This window comes from Jaculus jaculus, chromosome 10, assembly GCF_020740685.1.
Source record: "Jaculus jaculus isolate mJacJac1 chromosome 10, mJacJac1.mat.Y.cur, whole genome shotgun sequence".
In the NCBI taxonomy this organism is placed as follows: Eukaryota; Metazoa; Chordata; class Mammalia; order Rodentia; family Dipodidae; genus Jaculus; species Jaculus jaculus.
This window is the reverse complement of record NC_059111.1, coordinates 72,142,241-72,155,223: the sequence shown is the minus strand read 5'-3', so window position 1 is coordinate 72,155,223 and position 12,983 is coordinate 72,142,241. Positions and strand designations below refer to the sequence as shown.

At 36.6% G+C, this 12,983-nt stretch overlaps 1 protein-coding gene and 1 pseudogene across 4 annotated transcripts in view; one reads left to right on the top strand and one right to left on the bottom strand.

Annotated features, from left to right (window-relative positions):
• Positions 1-12,983, top strand: part of Thsd7a (thrombospondin type 1 domain containing 7A) — a 399,007-nt gene that overhangs the window by 86,156 nt on the left and 299,868 nt on the right. The gene's annotated exons all lie outside the window — the stretch shown is intronic.
• Positions 3,943-5,501, bottom strand: LOC105945005 (annotated as a pseudogene).

Sequence of the window (12,983 nt, the reverse complement as noted above, 5' to 3'; positions counted from 1 at the left end):
TCCAAACTCTCTCTTTAAAGGGGTTAAGAGAAATGTGGAATCCTTTTTCATTAAGAAAAAAATATGTGTTCATGTTTGCAAATGAACAAATATTTACCTAAACAATTGTCTAATGAATGTATTCAGTTTCTTTTTATAATATTGTATTTATTGACTACACAGAGGGAGATAGATAGATGATAGATAGATAGATAGATAGACAGATGATAGATAGATAGATAGATAGATAGATAGATAGATAGATAGATAGATAGATAGATAGAATATATGGGCACACCAGGGCCTCTTGCCACTGCAAACAAATTCCAGATGCATGTGCCACTTTGTGATTCTGGCTTTACATGGGTACTGGGGAATCAAACCCAGGCCATCAGTCTTTGCAAGCAAGTGCCTGTAACCACTGAGAAATCTCTCAAGTTTTATAACTTTCTTTAATATATGAAGTCGATTTTTGTAGTGAGAAGGTTTTTAGATGTTTTTAAATGGCCCTGTACATTTGCGTGTGTTTTCAGACACTAATTTCTTAATTTTGTAAAAATGTCTTGAACAAATAATGTATCATTCATATTAGTGCATTGTGGAATCAAACATAAATATAGTCAAGCAGTAACTTTAAGTTATGTGCGTTCAGAATAAAGAGGCTGCAGTTAATCTTATAAAATGATACTTTACTTATACTGCAGAACATTAATTTTTGTACTCAGTGAATACAGTCAAGTTGGTACCATTGTTAGGCTCATCCATTTCCTACCCCTTCCCTCTGGCCCCTCCTTGTTGAGGTCTATGAAGCATGCATTGTGGAGTTGGCCCACACTTATGGGTAGGAGAAATGTCTCTTCACATCATGACCCAATGTATGGCTCTGATATTCTTTACACCCCCTCCTCTGCAAAATTTTCATGAGCCATGTTGGGTTCATTTTTGGGTCTGCTTCAGAGATGAGGTGTTGAGAGCTTCTGTGCCTCTGGATATCTGATTTGGTAGGAGTTAATTGTTCTCTGTGTTTATCTCCTTCACCCTTGAGCTGGCATCTGGTTCACCAAGAAAACAGCACCCTTGCTTGTTTTGCCAACTACTCTTAGTTTCAGCTGGGGCCCTTTTGTGGTATGATGGGGTGGTTCTCTCCTTAGGATCAGCATCTATATGAAAAAGAGAAGCAGATTCTCCAATGGAGAGTAAAATTAGCACCAGACAAGTGGGGTAACCCTTATTTTTTTAATAGAGAATTTAGTAGGTGTAAGCCCTCTTGTAGCCCACGATTAGTGGTAGCTTGAGAGTGGAGAGCAGGCTCATGTTTGGATATGGTTCTGATAGTATCTTCAACAAATGGTGCTGGACTAACTGCATAAACATATGCAGGAAACTGAAACTTGATCCAGACATCTCACCATGCACAACACTGAAGTTCAAATGGATCAAAGACCTTAATATAAAACCAGAAACTCGGCTACTACTGGAAGAAAATATAGGAGGAACTTTCCATGATATAAGAATGGAAAAAGACTTCCTGAACCAAACCCCGGTAGCACAGGATCTTAAACAGTCACTCAACAGATGGGTCACATGAAGCTGAAGAGTTTCTTCACAGACAAGCATACAAAAAACAAAGCCAATAGATTACCCACAGAATGGGAGAAAATATTTGCTGAATATCCAACTGACAGAGGCCTAATCTCAATCTACAAAGAACTCAAAAACCTAAACAATAAAAAGTCAAATAACCCACTCACAACATGGGCCAAAGTGCTGGACAGGCACTTCACAGAGGACAAAATACAAATGGCAAACACACACTTAAGAAAAAGTTCATCATCCCTAATCATCAGGGAAATGCAACAACTATGAGATTCCATCCACTATGCATTTAAGAGGTTTGTCTAGTAAACAAACTCTCTTTTCATTCCACAATGAGCAATACTCTAAAATGACATGATTAGATATCTGTGTTATTTCAACTCTTCAGAAATGTTTTCCACAGCAGTGTTTTGCAACAAAGATATTAATTTCAATTCTCACCTTCATGTTTCACTTAGCTGTTACTTAAGCTATTGTCTTTGACCAGGGAAGGAATAGTCTAATTTTTCCTACTAGTCTCATCGGTTTTCATGTTGATTTAGGAATAGCTTATATGAATCACTATTTTAAAATATTCTTAACAATTTGAAGTTTGGGTGTGGTTTATCTAAGTTAGAATAAAATAGTCATTGTTTCCACCTGAAAATATAACTGAAACATCACTTGGGAAGGGAAGAACCAACTGTCAGTTTCTCATCACATTTTTGTCTTCACTTTCTTCTCTCTTCAACTCTGTCTTCCTTATACTTTTCAAGCCATGGATTTGTATGAAAAAGGTAGTTTTGCTACCCTATATAACTAATCATGCAATTCCTGTATCAATCAGGAAAATTTCTAAACATTAAGCACTTCAAATGAAAGAAAAGATTGAACATGACTTTGATTTGATCATACCGTGCCCTTGCATGATCTTTTCATATGCACCCACATTAACACACACATGTAAAAACACACATGACTAAGACTTCCAGGATCATCTTTTGTACTGCATATTTAAGCCCTATTTTTTAGAAAAGATTTATATAAAGTCAAACATGATGATTAAATACTTTTAATCCCAGCACTTGAGAAGTTAAGGCAGGAGGATTTGTATGAATTTGAGGACAACTTGGGCTACATAGACAGTTTTAGGCTAACTTGAGCTTTATAATGAGATCCTGTCCCAGAAAATAATAAGTAAATAAATAACCAACTAAGTATGTGGGCTTATGCCATAATTCCAGTAAGAATAGACTGATACAAAAGAACTTCTTTGAGTTCAAGGAGAAATGAATGTTTTCTTCAAGTATCTGTAGAATATTTTGCAGTTTTGAATGTAGTAGGTTGGGGTAAGACTTGCGAGTTGCATTGATAATAATACTCTCAGATCACTCAGAACCTACTTAGCTCTTGTACCTTCATACTTGGAGTCATAGGTCTTCCAGTGTCTCTGTGCATCTTGTAAACTCCTTAGCAAGCTGGAGACTATGAGATCTATCACTAGACAAGATAAAATAGAAAAATAAGATAGCAAATACTAACTGATGAGGTGAAGAAATGTTAGCATTATCAATAAAAATGCCAACTAATGGATAGAACTTAAGAGAGATTTATTTTTTTACTTATAAACCAACAGATCCTATTGTTAGTGAATATTTGTAAATTTTTTTTGAGATGTTATGTGTAATTTATTAAAACTGTAGAAATAATAAGTGCATTTCTTTTTATTCTCTGAATGAAAAATATGTAACTTTATTTAATTTCCAGCCATAAAACTAAATTACCTTCAAAAGTTAATTTGAATTTGTACCTTCCAGAACAATCAGTTCAACATCAGTTGGATATCTACTTGTTTTACAAAGAGGCAGTACAGACCACACCCTTATTTACAAAACTGCAATACAACTTAGACAGATTAAAAGGAACTTCTGATAAAATGTTACTTTGACTTTATCATAAAATGCTCAACTTGTGCAAAAACCCACCAAGATTTGTAAAAACTATGCAGAAAACCCACAGAATTTGGGAAAAGAGTAAAGATTTATATAAGTAGAAGTTTGTGTTTTTTTTTTTCCTTAAATGTAACACCATTCTGCCAACAAACAAACAATAACATGGACACACTTACCACAAATATGCTACAACCATGTCTGAAAAGCAGTTTAACATAAGTGGACCACCTATATTTGCAGTATAATGTAGGTGGTTAATACTGCAAAAATACGATTAGCAATGTTTAATTACTTTTCAGCAAGATAAAGGGATTTTTGCCCCCCAATAATTCTTCAACATAAAAACCTGTGCTTATAAAAATTTAAAACTTTCCACAGTCTATATGAAACCATTAAATATATCATAAATGGCTCTTTTTATACTGGGACTGTCAACCTACTTATCCAGGGTAGAATCCTTCAAATATAGTACAGTGTCTCTCTCTTCTCCAGGTGGCTTCTTGCTGCTGGACTCATGACTGCCTTTGCTGTCATCATTACTGCCACCATTGTGCTGTGGGTGATTAATATCTTGTGTATTAGATTCTCCATTTACAGACTTTGAACCTGTTTGTTCCTTCTCTAGCTTTTTGGTTGGCCCTTTCTTCCCTTGATCTTTGGTTATATTTGCTTCCTCATGCTGTCTTTGTTCAGCAAAAGACTTATTTGGCACTTATGTGATGACAGAATCTCCTTCACCAATCAAAAACATGTTATTAAACTTGTTATACAGCATTGTAGACTTTTCCATAATAACTTGACTAAGCTTGAATCGCCATACTTTTTGAGTGTTGTAACCATCTCTGTGTGCTTCTGAGCTTGTTGCATTGTTACCTAAAGTGAAGCAAGCTTGTCCAAGGCTTCAATGCATCTGTTCACATTTACACTATCAATTTTGAGTGAAATTTTAATTTCTGCATCCATCCTTTGAAGTTGAGAATCCATTGATGATTCTTGCTTTTTCTCCACTTTCTTAACTTCTGGCTTCTTTCCTTCATCTTTATTCTGCTCTTCTGTCTCCATTTGTTCCTTCTGCTTGGGGTTTTGATCTGCTGCTTTTTTTTTCTCATGCTGCTCTATCAGCATATTCTTCCTGTGAGCACTCTGAAAGTTTCTTCCACCCTTCCTCCTCTTTTCACCTTCTTTATCATCTCCTTCCTCCTCAGAATCAGAGGTTGCTGCAAACCCAGTTTTAGGTAAATTTTTCCTTTTTGATTCAACTTCTTTCCTCCTGTCTTTTTTATGTGGTTCTTTTTTGGCCTTCCTCCTCCTTTTTAAGTTGCTTTTTAGGTTGTTTTTCCTCTTGCCTCTTATTCTTTTATCTTCATCAGCAACCATTTCACTCTCAGAAGGACAAGGCTTTTTTATTATTTTAGGTCTGTTTCTTGGTTTTGGATTCTTGATCGTCATAGCTGCTGGTCGCCCTCTTTTAGGACTCACTTTCAGATTAACAGATGCTGTTGCTGTCTTTATCACTCCTGCCTCCTCAGTTTCTAATTATTTTTCTGCCTTTCTCTTTCTTCCTGTTGGGCAGCTTTTGGAGTGGCTATGTCAATTGCTTTTGTCACATCTTAATTGCTGGCTTGTTCATGATCAGTATCTTCCTTGGAAACATTGGCTTCTTTCTCTTCCACTTCAACATCAGATGATGCATTTGATTGTTTAGTTGATGTCTATTGACTTGAAAATTTCACTTTTGCGTTGTTATCTATCTCCTATAAACCTTCATTAAATCCTTTTCATTTATTTGGTTTGCCATTCTTCTCCTTATTCTCTGAGTATGGAAATATATCCTTTGGTCCTAAAAAAGCAGTCTCATGAGTTCCAATAAAAAATATGGGTAGTTTGTAGGTGGCTTTACAGCTCCATTAAGAACTTTATATACCAGAGCCAGCCAATGAGGTAACCTTTCATCTTGGTAAAGATGAGGTCGCCAGGTTTGAAATCACGAATCATCTTTCTGGGGGCAAAGCCTGGGGTCCTGAGACCAGGAGATGGTGAGCCTGGGTGGCAACCTAGAGGTGTGAGGGCAGATGGAAGCCCAGGATTGGGGGGTGGGATGGGGGCAGATGCCTAGGGGAGTTCAGATGCCAAAAAATGAACTTCTTAATACACCAGAAAGTTATACTGATGTCTTTCAGTTTTCTGAAACATGAAATCTCATTTGATACTGCATATCTATGCAATGTGCTAAACTGATAACAATGAATATCAATTACTTAATATTTTGACTCTCCAAAGAATTTCAAAATGTATAATGACTGAATGTATTCCTTTTAAAGGTATTTATAGGTATGACATATTTATAAACTCATTCCCCAGCATGGAATTGTTCTGAGGTTTTCCTTCCTCTACTATGGGTATTCTGATATTGAGATTTCATACTTGATTGATACTAGAAAAGAGAACAGGTAGGGAGATTATGGCTGTTCAGTGAAGTGAAAATATAATGGTTTAGAAAAGGAGGCCAGTAATAGGAAGTAATGCAAAGAGATGCCAAGAAAGGAAGGAATGAAAGGTTCATGACAGTCAAGAATTAATAGTATATAATGATTTTGGCAAAAAAAAAAAAAAAATCTCAGTGATGACTCACAAACGTGTATTCTCTCTGCCTTTTTCATTCCCAACACAATGCCAAATTCCTCTCCATCCCTACATGGAGTTGGAGGCTACATTTCATTAGGAAGACAATACTTATAATGTGAAATCACACCAGCCTTGGGGACCCAAGACTAAATGCAGAAATAATTTAGGTGCCTCTGAAGTAAGCCTGGGAGCCATTGCTGTCCAGCCAGCGGTGGGTATCATGTAGCTCTTGTCAGAAGTCTAGTAGCTTTGCCTACAGCTGTGCCCCAAAGCTTTGGTTTTCATTATAACAGAAAGGCTAGGCTGGCCATAAAGAATTACTCTTAGATGAATAAAAGGTTCATCTAGAAAACATGAGGCCCACTAGGCTTGAAGTATTTATGTTTTATTGTTCCTCACTCAGCGCTATTTTCTTCAGACCATAGAAGACAATGTAACAGGAAACTAACTTAATGTCACCCAACTAATACACTGTTCAGGATTCCTTTGGCACTCACAGATCAGACAGCCAATTTGGAAAAAAAAGTTCATCCACACCGTCCTTACCCTTGGATTCAGGTATGTCAGGAGGGAGTCACAACCCATTTGGAATATCAGCCTGATCACTGTCCACTTTCATCAATTTAATGTGAGATGTAGAAAGGGAAACATTAGGGTGCAGAAAATCCATTCTGGACATCTGTCTACACGCAAACCTCAGGCCAAAACAGATTGAGTAACAAAAGTAGACAAAAGGGAAATCCTGGATTTCATTGCATAGCTCTTTGGTGCTGCTCCTATTATGTGACTAATGAACCTCTCATTTTGAATCAGTGTGTTTTATAGCTGTAACCTAATCATTGTTTCCGTGACCTAGAACTATAATGTGTGGGAGAAGCTGTAGATGAAGTGAAGATTGATGGATAGTCATTGTCACATTATTAATTGAAAAGTTCATTTTCTGTTAACAATATAAAATATGATATTTTATTCACAACTCCTTTTTGTACTCTGCCTGCAGCTGCCAAAATCAATGACATACATTCAGTGTTGTGTGACTTTGAAAAAAAAAAAAAAAAACTGAAGAGTATTCGATGGCACAGGGTTTAAATACCTCAACTACAGCCGTTATAAAGAATACTTCACAAATGATTTTTGTTTAATTTTGTTGGGGAAAATTTAAAATGTGATCAAATTCTGTTTGATAAGAACAGCAAAAAAAGAGTGATTCAGGTCAGTATGTTTTCATCCTGCTGAAATATTGATGAAATTTGTTTTCTGAGTCATGTTTAATATATTTGTACTATGTTTCTTTTTTTTAATTTTTAATTTTTTCTCAAATTTTTATTAACATTTTCCATGATTATAAAAAATATCCCATGGTGATACCCTTCCCCCCCCATGTCCCCTTTGAAATTCCATTCTCCATCATATCCCCTCCCCATCTCAATCATTCTACTTACATATATAAAATACCAACCTATTAAGTATCCCCTCCCTTCCTTTCTCTTCCATTTATATCTCCTTTATAACTTACTGGCCTCTGCTACTGAGTTTTTTCCTTCTCACACAGAAGCCCATCATCTGCAACTAAGATCCACATATGAGAGAGAACATGTGGTGCTTGGCTTTCTGGGCCTGGGTTACCTCACTTAGTATAATCCTTTCCAGATCCATCCATTTTTCTGCAAATTTCATAACTTCAGTTTTCTTTACTGTTTAGTAGAACTCCATTGTATAAATGTGCCATAACTTCATTATCCACTCATCAGTTGAGGGACATCTAGGCTGGTTCCATTTCCCAGCTATTATAAATTGAGCAGCAATAAACATGGTTGAGCACATACTTCTAAAGAAATGAGATGAGTCCTTAGGATATATGCCTAGTAGTTCTATAGCTGGGTCATATGGTAGATCAATCTTTAGATGTTTTAGGAAACTCCACACTGATTTCCACAATGGCTGGACCAGATTGCATTCCCATTAACAGTGTAGAAGGGTTCTTCTTTTTCCACATCCCCTCCAGCATTTATGATCATTTGTTTTCATGATGGTAGCCAATCTGACAGGAGTGAGATGGAATCTCAATGTAGTTTTAATCTGCATTTCCCTGATGACTAGTGATGAAGAACATTTTTTTAGATGCTTATATGCCATTTGTATTTCTTCCTTTGAGAATGCTCTATTTAGCTCCATAGCCCACTTTTTGATTGGCTTGCTTGATTCCTTATTAGATAACTTTTTAAGTTCTTTATATATCCTAGATATTAATCCCCTATCAGATATATAGCTGGCGAAGATTTTTTTCCCATTCTGCAGGTTGCCTCTTTGCTTTATTCACAATGTCCTTTGCAGTGCAAAATCTTTGTAATTTCATGAGGTCCCAGTGATTAATCTGTGGTTTTATTGCCTGAACCACTGGGGTTGTATTCAGAAAGTCTTTGCCAAGACCAACATGTGGACTCCTACTTTTTCCTCTAGCAGTTTTAGAGTCCATTTGAACTTAATTCTTGTGCATGGAGAGATGGAAGGATCTATTTTCATCCTTCTACAGATACATATCCAGTTTTGCCAACACCATTTGCTGAAGAGGCTATCTTTTCTCCAATGAGTATTTTTGGCATTTTTATCGAATATCAGGTGGCTATAGCTACCTGGACTTACATCTGGTTCCTCTATTCTGTTCCATTGATCTACATGTCTGATTTTGTGCCAGTACCATGCTGTTTTTGTTACTATGGCTCTGTAGTATAGGTTAAAATCAGGTATGGTGATACCACCAGCCTTATATTTTTTGCTCAGTATTATTTTAGATATTTGAGGTTTTTTTGTGATTCCAAATGAATTTTTGGATTGCTTTTCTATTTCCATGAAGAATGCCTTTGGAATTTTGATGGGGATTGCATTAGATGTGTAGATTGCTTTTGATAAGATTGCCATTTTCACAATATTGATTCTTCCAGGAATAAGGGATGTTTTTCTACTTCCTAGTGTCTTCTGCAATTTCTCTTGCTTGAGTGTTTTAAAGTTCTCATTGTAGAGATTCTTTATTTCCTTGCTTAGGTTTATTCCAAGGTATTTTCTTCCTTCCTTCCTTCCTTCCTTCCTTCCTTCCTTCCTTCCTTCCTTCCTTCCTTCCTTTCTTTCTTTCTTTCTTTCTTTCTTTCTTTCTTTCTTTATTTTGATGCAATCATGAATGGGAGTGAATCTCTGATTTTATTCTCTGTGTGTTTGTTGTTAGCATATATGAAGGCTACTGATTACTGTGTATTTATTTTGTATCCTGCTACATGGCTGTAGGTTTTTATCAGTTCTAACAGTTTGCTGGTAGAGTGTTTAGGGTCCTTTATATATAGAATCATGTCATCTGCAAATTATGATAACTTGATTTCTTCCTTTCCAATTTGTATCCCTTTTATGTGTGTCTCTTGTCTTATTGCTATGGCTAAGACTTCCAAAACTATATTAAATAAAAGTGGTGACAGTGGACACCCTTGTCTTGTTCCTAATTTTAGTTGAAAAGCTTCCAGTTTTTCCACATTTAGTAATATGTTGGCTGTAGGTTTGTCATAAGTAGCCTTTATTATATTGAGATATGTTCCTTCTATTCCCAGTCTCTGTAGGACTTGTATCACGAAGGGATGTTGGATTTTTTCAAATGCTTTCTCTGCGTCTAATGAGATAATCACGTGATTTTTGTCCTTTAATCCCTTTAGATGATGTATTACATTTATAGATTTGTGTATATTGAACCAACCTTGCATCTCTGGGATAAAGCCTACTTGGTCAGGGTGAATGATCTTTCTGATATATTCTTGTATTCTGTTTGCCAATATTTTGTTGAGAATTTTTGCATCTATGTTCATGAGGGAGATTGGTCTATAATTTTCTTTTTTTGTTCTTTGTCTGGTTTTGGTATTAGGGTGATGCTGGCTTCATAGAAGGAGTTTGGTAGAATTCCTTCTTTTTCTATTTCATGTAAAAGCTTAAGAAGCAATGGTGTTAGCTCTTCCTTGAAGGTCTGGTAAAATTCAGCAGTGTATCCATCTGGGCCTGGGCATTCCTTATTTGGGAGAATTTTGATAATTGTTCAGATCTCCATGCTTATGACCTTTCTAATTTCTAAATATAGGCACTTTAAGCTATAAATTTACCTCTTAAAACTGCCTTCATTGTGTCCCAGAGATTTTGGTATGTTGTGTTCTCATTATCATTTGACTTAATAAATTTTTTTTGATTTCCTTCTTGATTTCTTCATTGACCCAATCATCATTTAGTAGTGTATTGTTTAGTTTCCATGATTTTGTGTATGCTCTATAGCCTTTCTTGCTATTGATTTGTAATTTGATTCCATTGTGGTCATAGAGAATGCAAGGCATCATTTCAATTTTCCTGTATTTGTTAAGATTTGCTTTGTGTCCTAATATATGGTCTATTTTAGAGAATGTTCCATGTGCTGCTGAAAACAATGTATATTGTGCAGCATGAAATGCTCTGTATATATGCTAGGTCCATCCCTTCTATGACCTCATGTAGTCCAGATGCCTCTCTGTTTATTTTTTCCTGGGATGACCTGTCAATTGATGAGACTGGGGTGTTGAAGTCACCTACTACGACTGTGTTTGGTGTTATTTGTGACCTTAGCTCTAATAGTGTTTGTTTGATGAATTTGGGTGCCTCCATGTTAGGCACATATATATTTAGGATTGTAATGTCCTCCTGTTGGAGTGTGCCCTTAATTAATATAAAGTGACCTTCCTTATCTTTCTTGACTAACGGACTGAAGTCTACCTTGTCAGATATTAGGATAGCAATCCCTGCTTGTTTTCTAGGCCCATATTCTTGAAACACTGTTTTCCAACCTTTCACCCTAAGATAATGTCCATCCTTTTGAAAGGTGAGTTTCTTGGAGACACAAATTGTAGGATCCTGCTTTTTAACCCAGTCTACAAGCCTATGTCTTCTGGTTGGGGCATTGAGGCCATTGATATTAAGTGATATTATTGAAAGGTGTGTATTTATGTTTGCCTTTTTTTTTTTTTTTTGTGGTTTTGGTTCTACCTTTGCTCTCTATTGCTAATTAGTATTTGGGTATTGCTTGGTTTTTCCAGGTTCCTTATATGTGTGCTTTTCCTTCTCTTCAGCATGGAGGATTCTTTCAATTATTTTCTGTAGAGATGGTTTTGTCTTCAAGTACTCCTTTAGCCTGCTTTTGTCATGGAATGTCCTTATTTCTCTGTCTATTTGAATGGAAAGCTTTGCAGGATAAAGTAACCTTGATTGTCAGTTTCTATCTTTCAGAATTTGGACTACTTCACTCCAAGCCCTTCTGGCTTTTAAAGTTTGTGTTGAATAATCTGCTGTAATCCTGATGGTATTGCCTTTGTAGGTAACTTGATTTTTCTCTCTGACTGCTTTTAATATTTTTTCTTTGGATTGTGTGTTTGGTAGTTTGATTATAACATGGCGAGGAGAGGTTCTTTCCAGGTTTTGTCTGGCTGGGTTTCTAAAGGCTTCCTATATCTGCATTGGCACCACTTTCCCAATTTGGGGGAAGTTTTCTTTTATGATTTTGTTGAGAACACCTACTATGCCTTTGGAGTGAAATTCTTCTCCTTCTACTATGCCCTGAATTCTTATATTTGACCTTTTCATAGTGTCCTGAATATCTTGAAATTCCCATTCATACTTTTCTATTTGTTTGTCTTTCTCTTTGTTGGACTGTATTAGATATGCCACCTGGTCTTCTAGCTTAGATATTCTCTCCTCTCCTTATCCATTCTACTGGTGTGATTTTCTACAGAGTTTTTTTTTTAATTTCATTAACTGTGTTCTTCATTGCTAGTAATTCTGACTGGTTTTTCTTTATTATTTATATTTCCTTATTTATGTCTTGTATTGCCTTCTTTATTTCATTAAATTGGTGTCCTGCATCTTCTTTGATTCCTTTGATTTCCTCTTTGTTTCTTTTGATTTGTTCTTTGACTTCTTTGAACATATTTAAAGTCATTCTTTTGAAATCTTTCTCAGGCATTTCCTCCAACTCATTCTCATTGGAGGTCATCTATGATGCATTACTACTTTTTGGTGGATTTATATTGTCCTGACTTTTGGTGTTTTTGTGTTATAATGTATATATTTTTGCATCTTGGATTAAGTTAATGCTTGGATTTTCTAGCTAGGTAGGTATTAGCTGTATCAATTGATCTGATGTTATATATCTTCAGGGTAAGAGATTAAGATGCTAGGTGTGGCTCTTAACACTCTCAGAGTATCTAGAAAAGTGTTCCTGAGGGTTGAGTTTGCCTGCTATGGGAGTATTCAAGTAGGCTGAGTGGAACAAAGTACAGGTAGATTCTAAAATTTAGCTAAACGCTGTATACATTCAATCAACAACAGCACTGAGTATTTGTTCAAGAGTAGGTGTTATAACAACCAGATCCTCTATCAACAAAGAGGTTAAGATATCTGGTCTGTTGATGGTTCCAAGTCAGCTTGTGACCAAGGAGACCCTTCCCTGATGCAATCCCAGTTACCAATTTGGATGATTTTGGTCTCAGTCAAGTATTGTGGCTGGGTCGCTGGACTGCTATTTTCTGGAGCTGGACACTGGCTTTTCCTGTGGGGCAAACTGATCCTGGCTACTGTGGCCTTGCAGATGGGCACCCCACTGCTAGAACCGCTGCTGCTGCTGCTGAAGCTGCCACTGCTACTGGTCTGCCCCTGCCGTTGCTGGAGCCGCCGCTGCTGCAACCACTGCTATCGCTCCTGGAACCACTGTTGCTGGTGCCAGAGCTGCTGCTGTTTCTGCGGGAGCCATGGCTTCCACCACCGCTTCTGCTGCCATTGCCAGGGCACCGCTGCTAGAGCTTC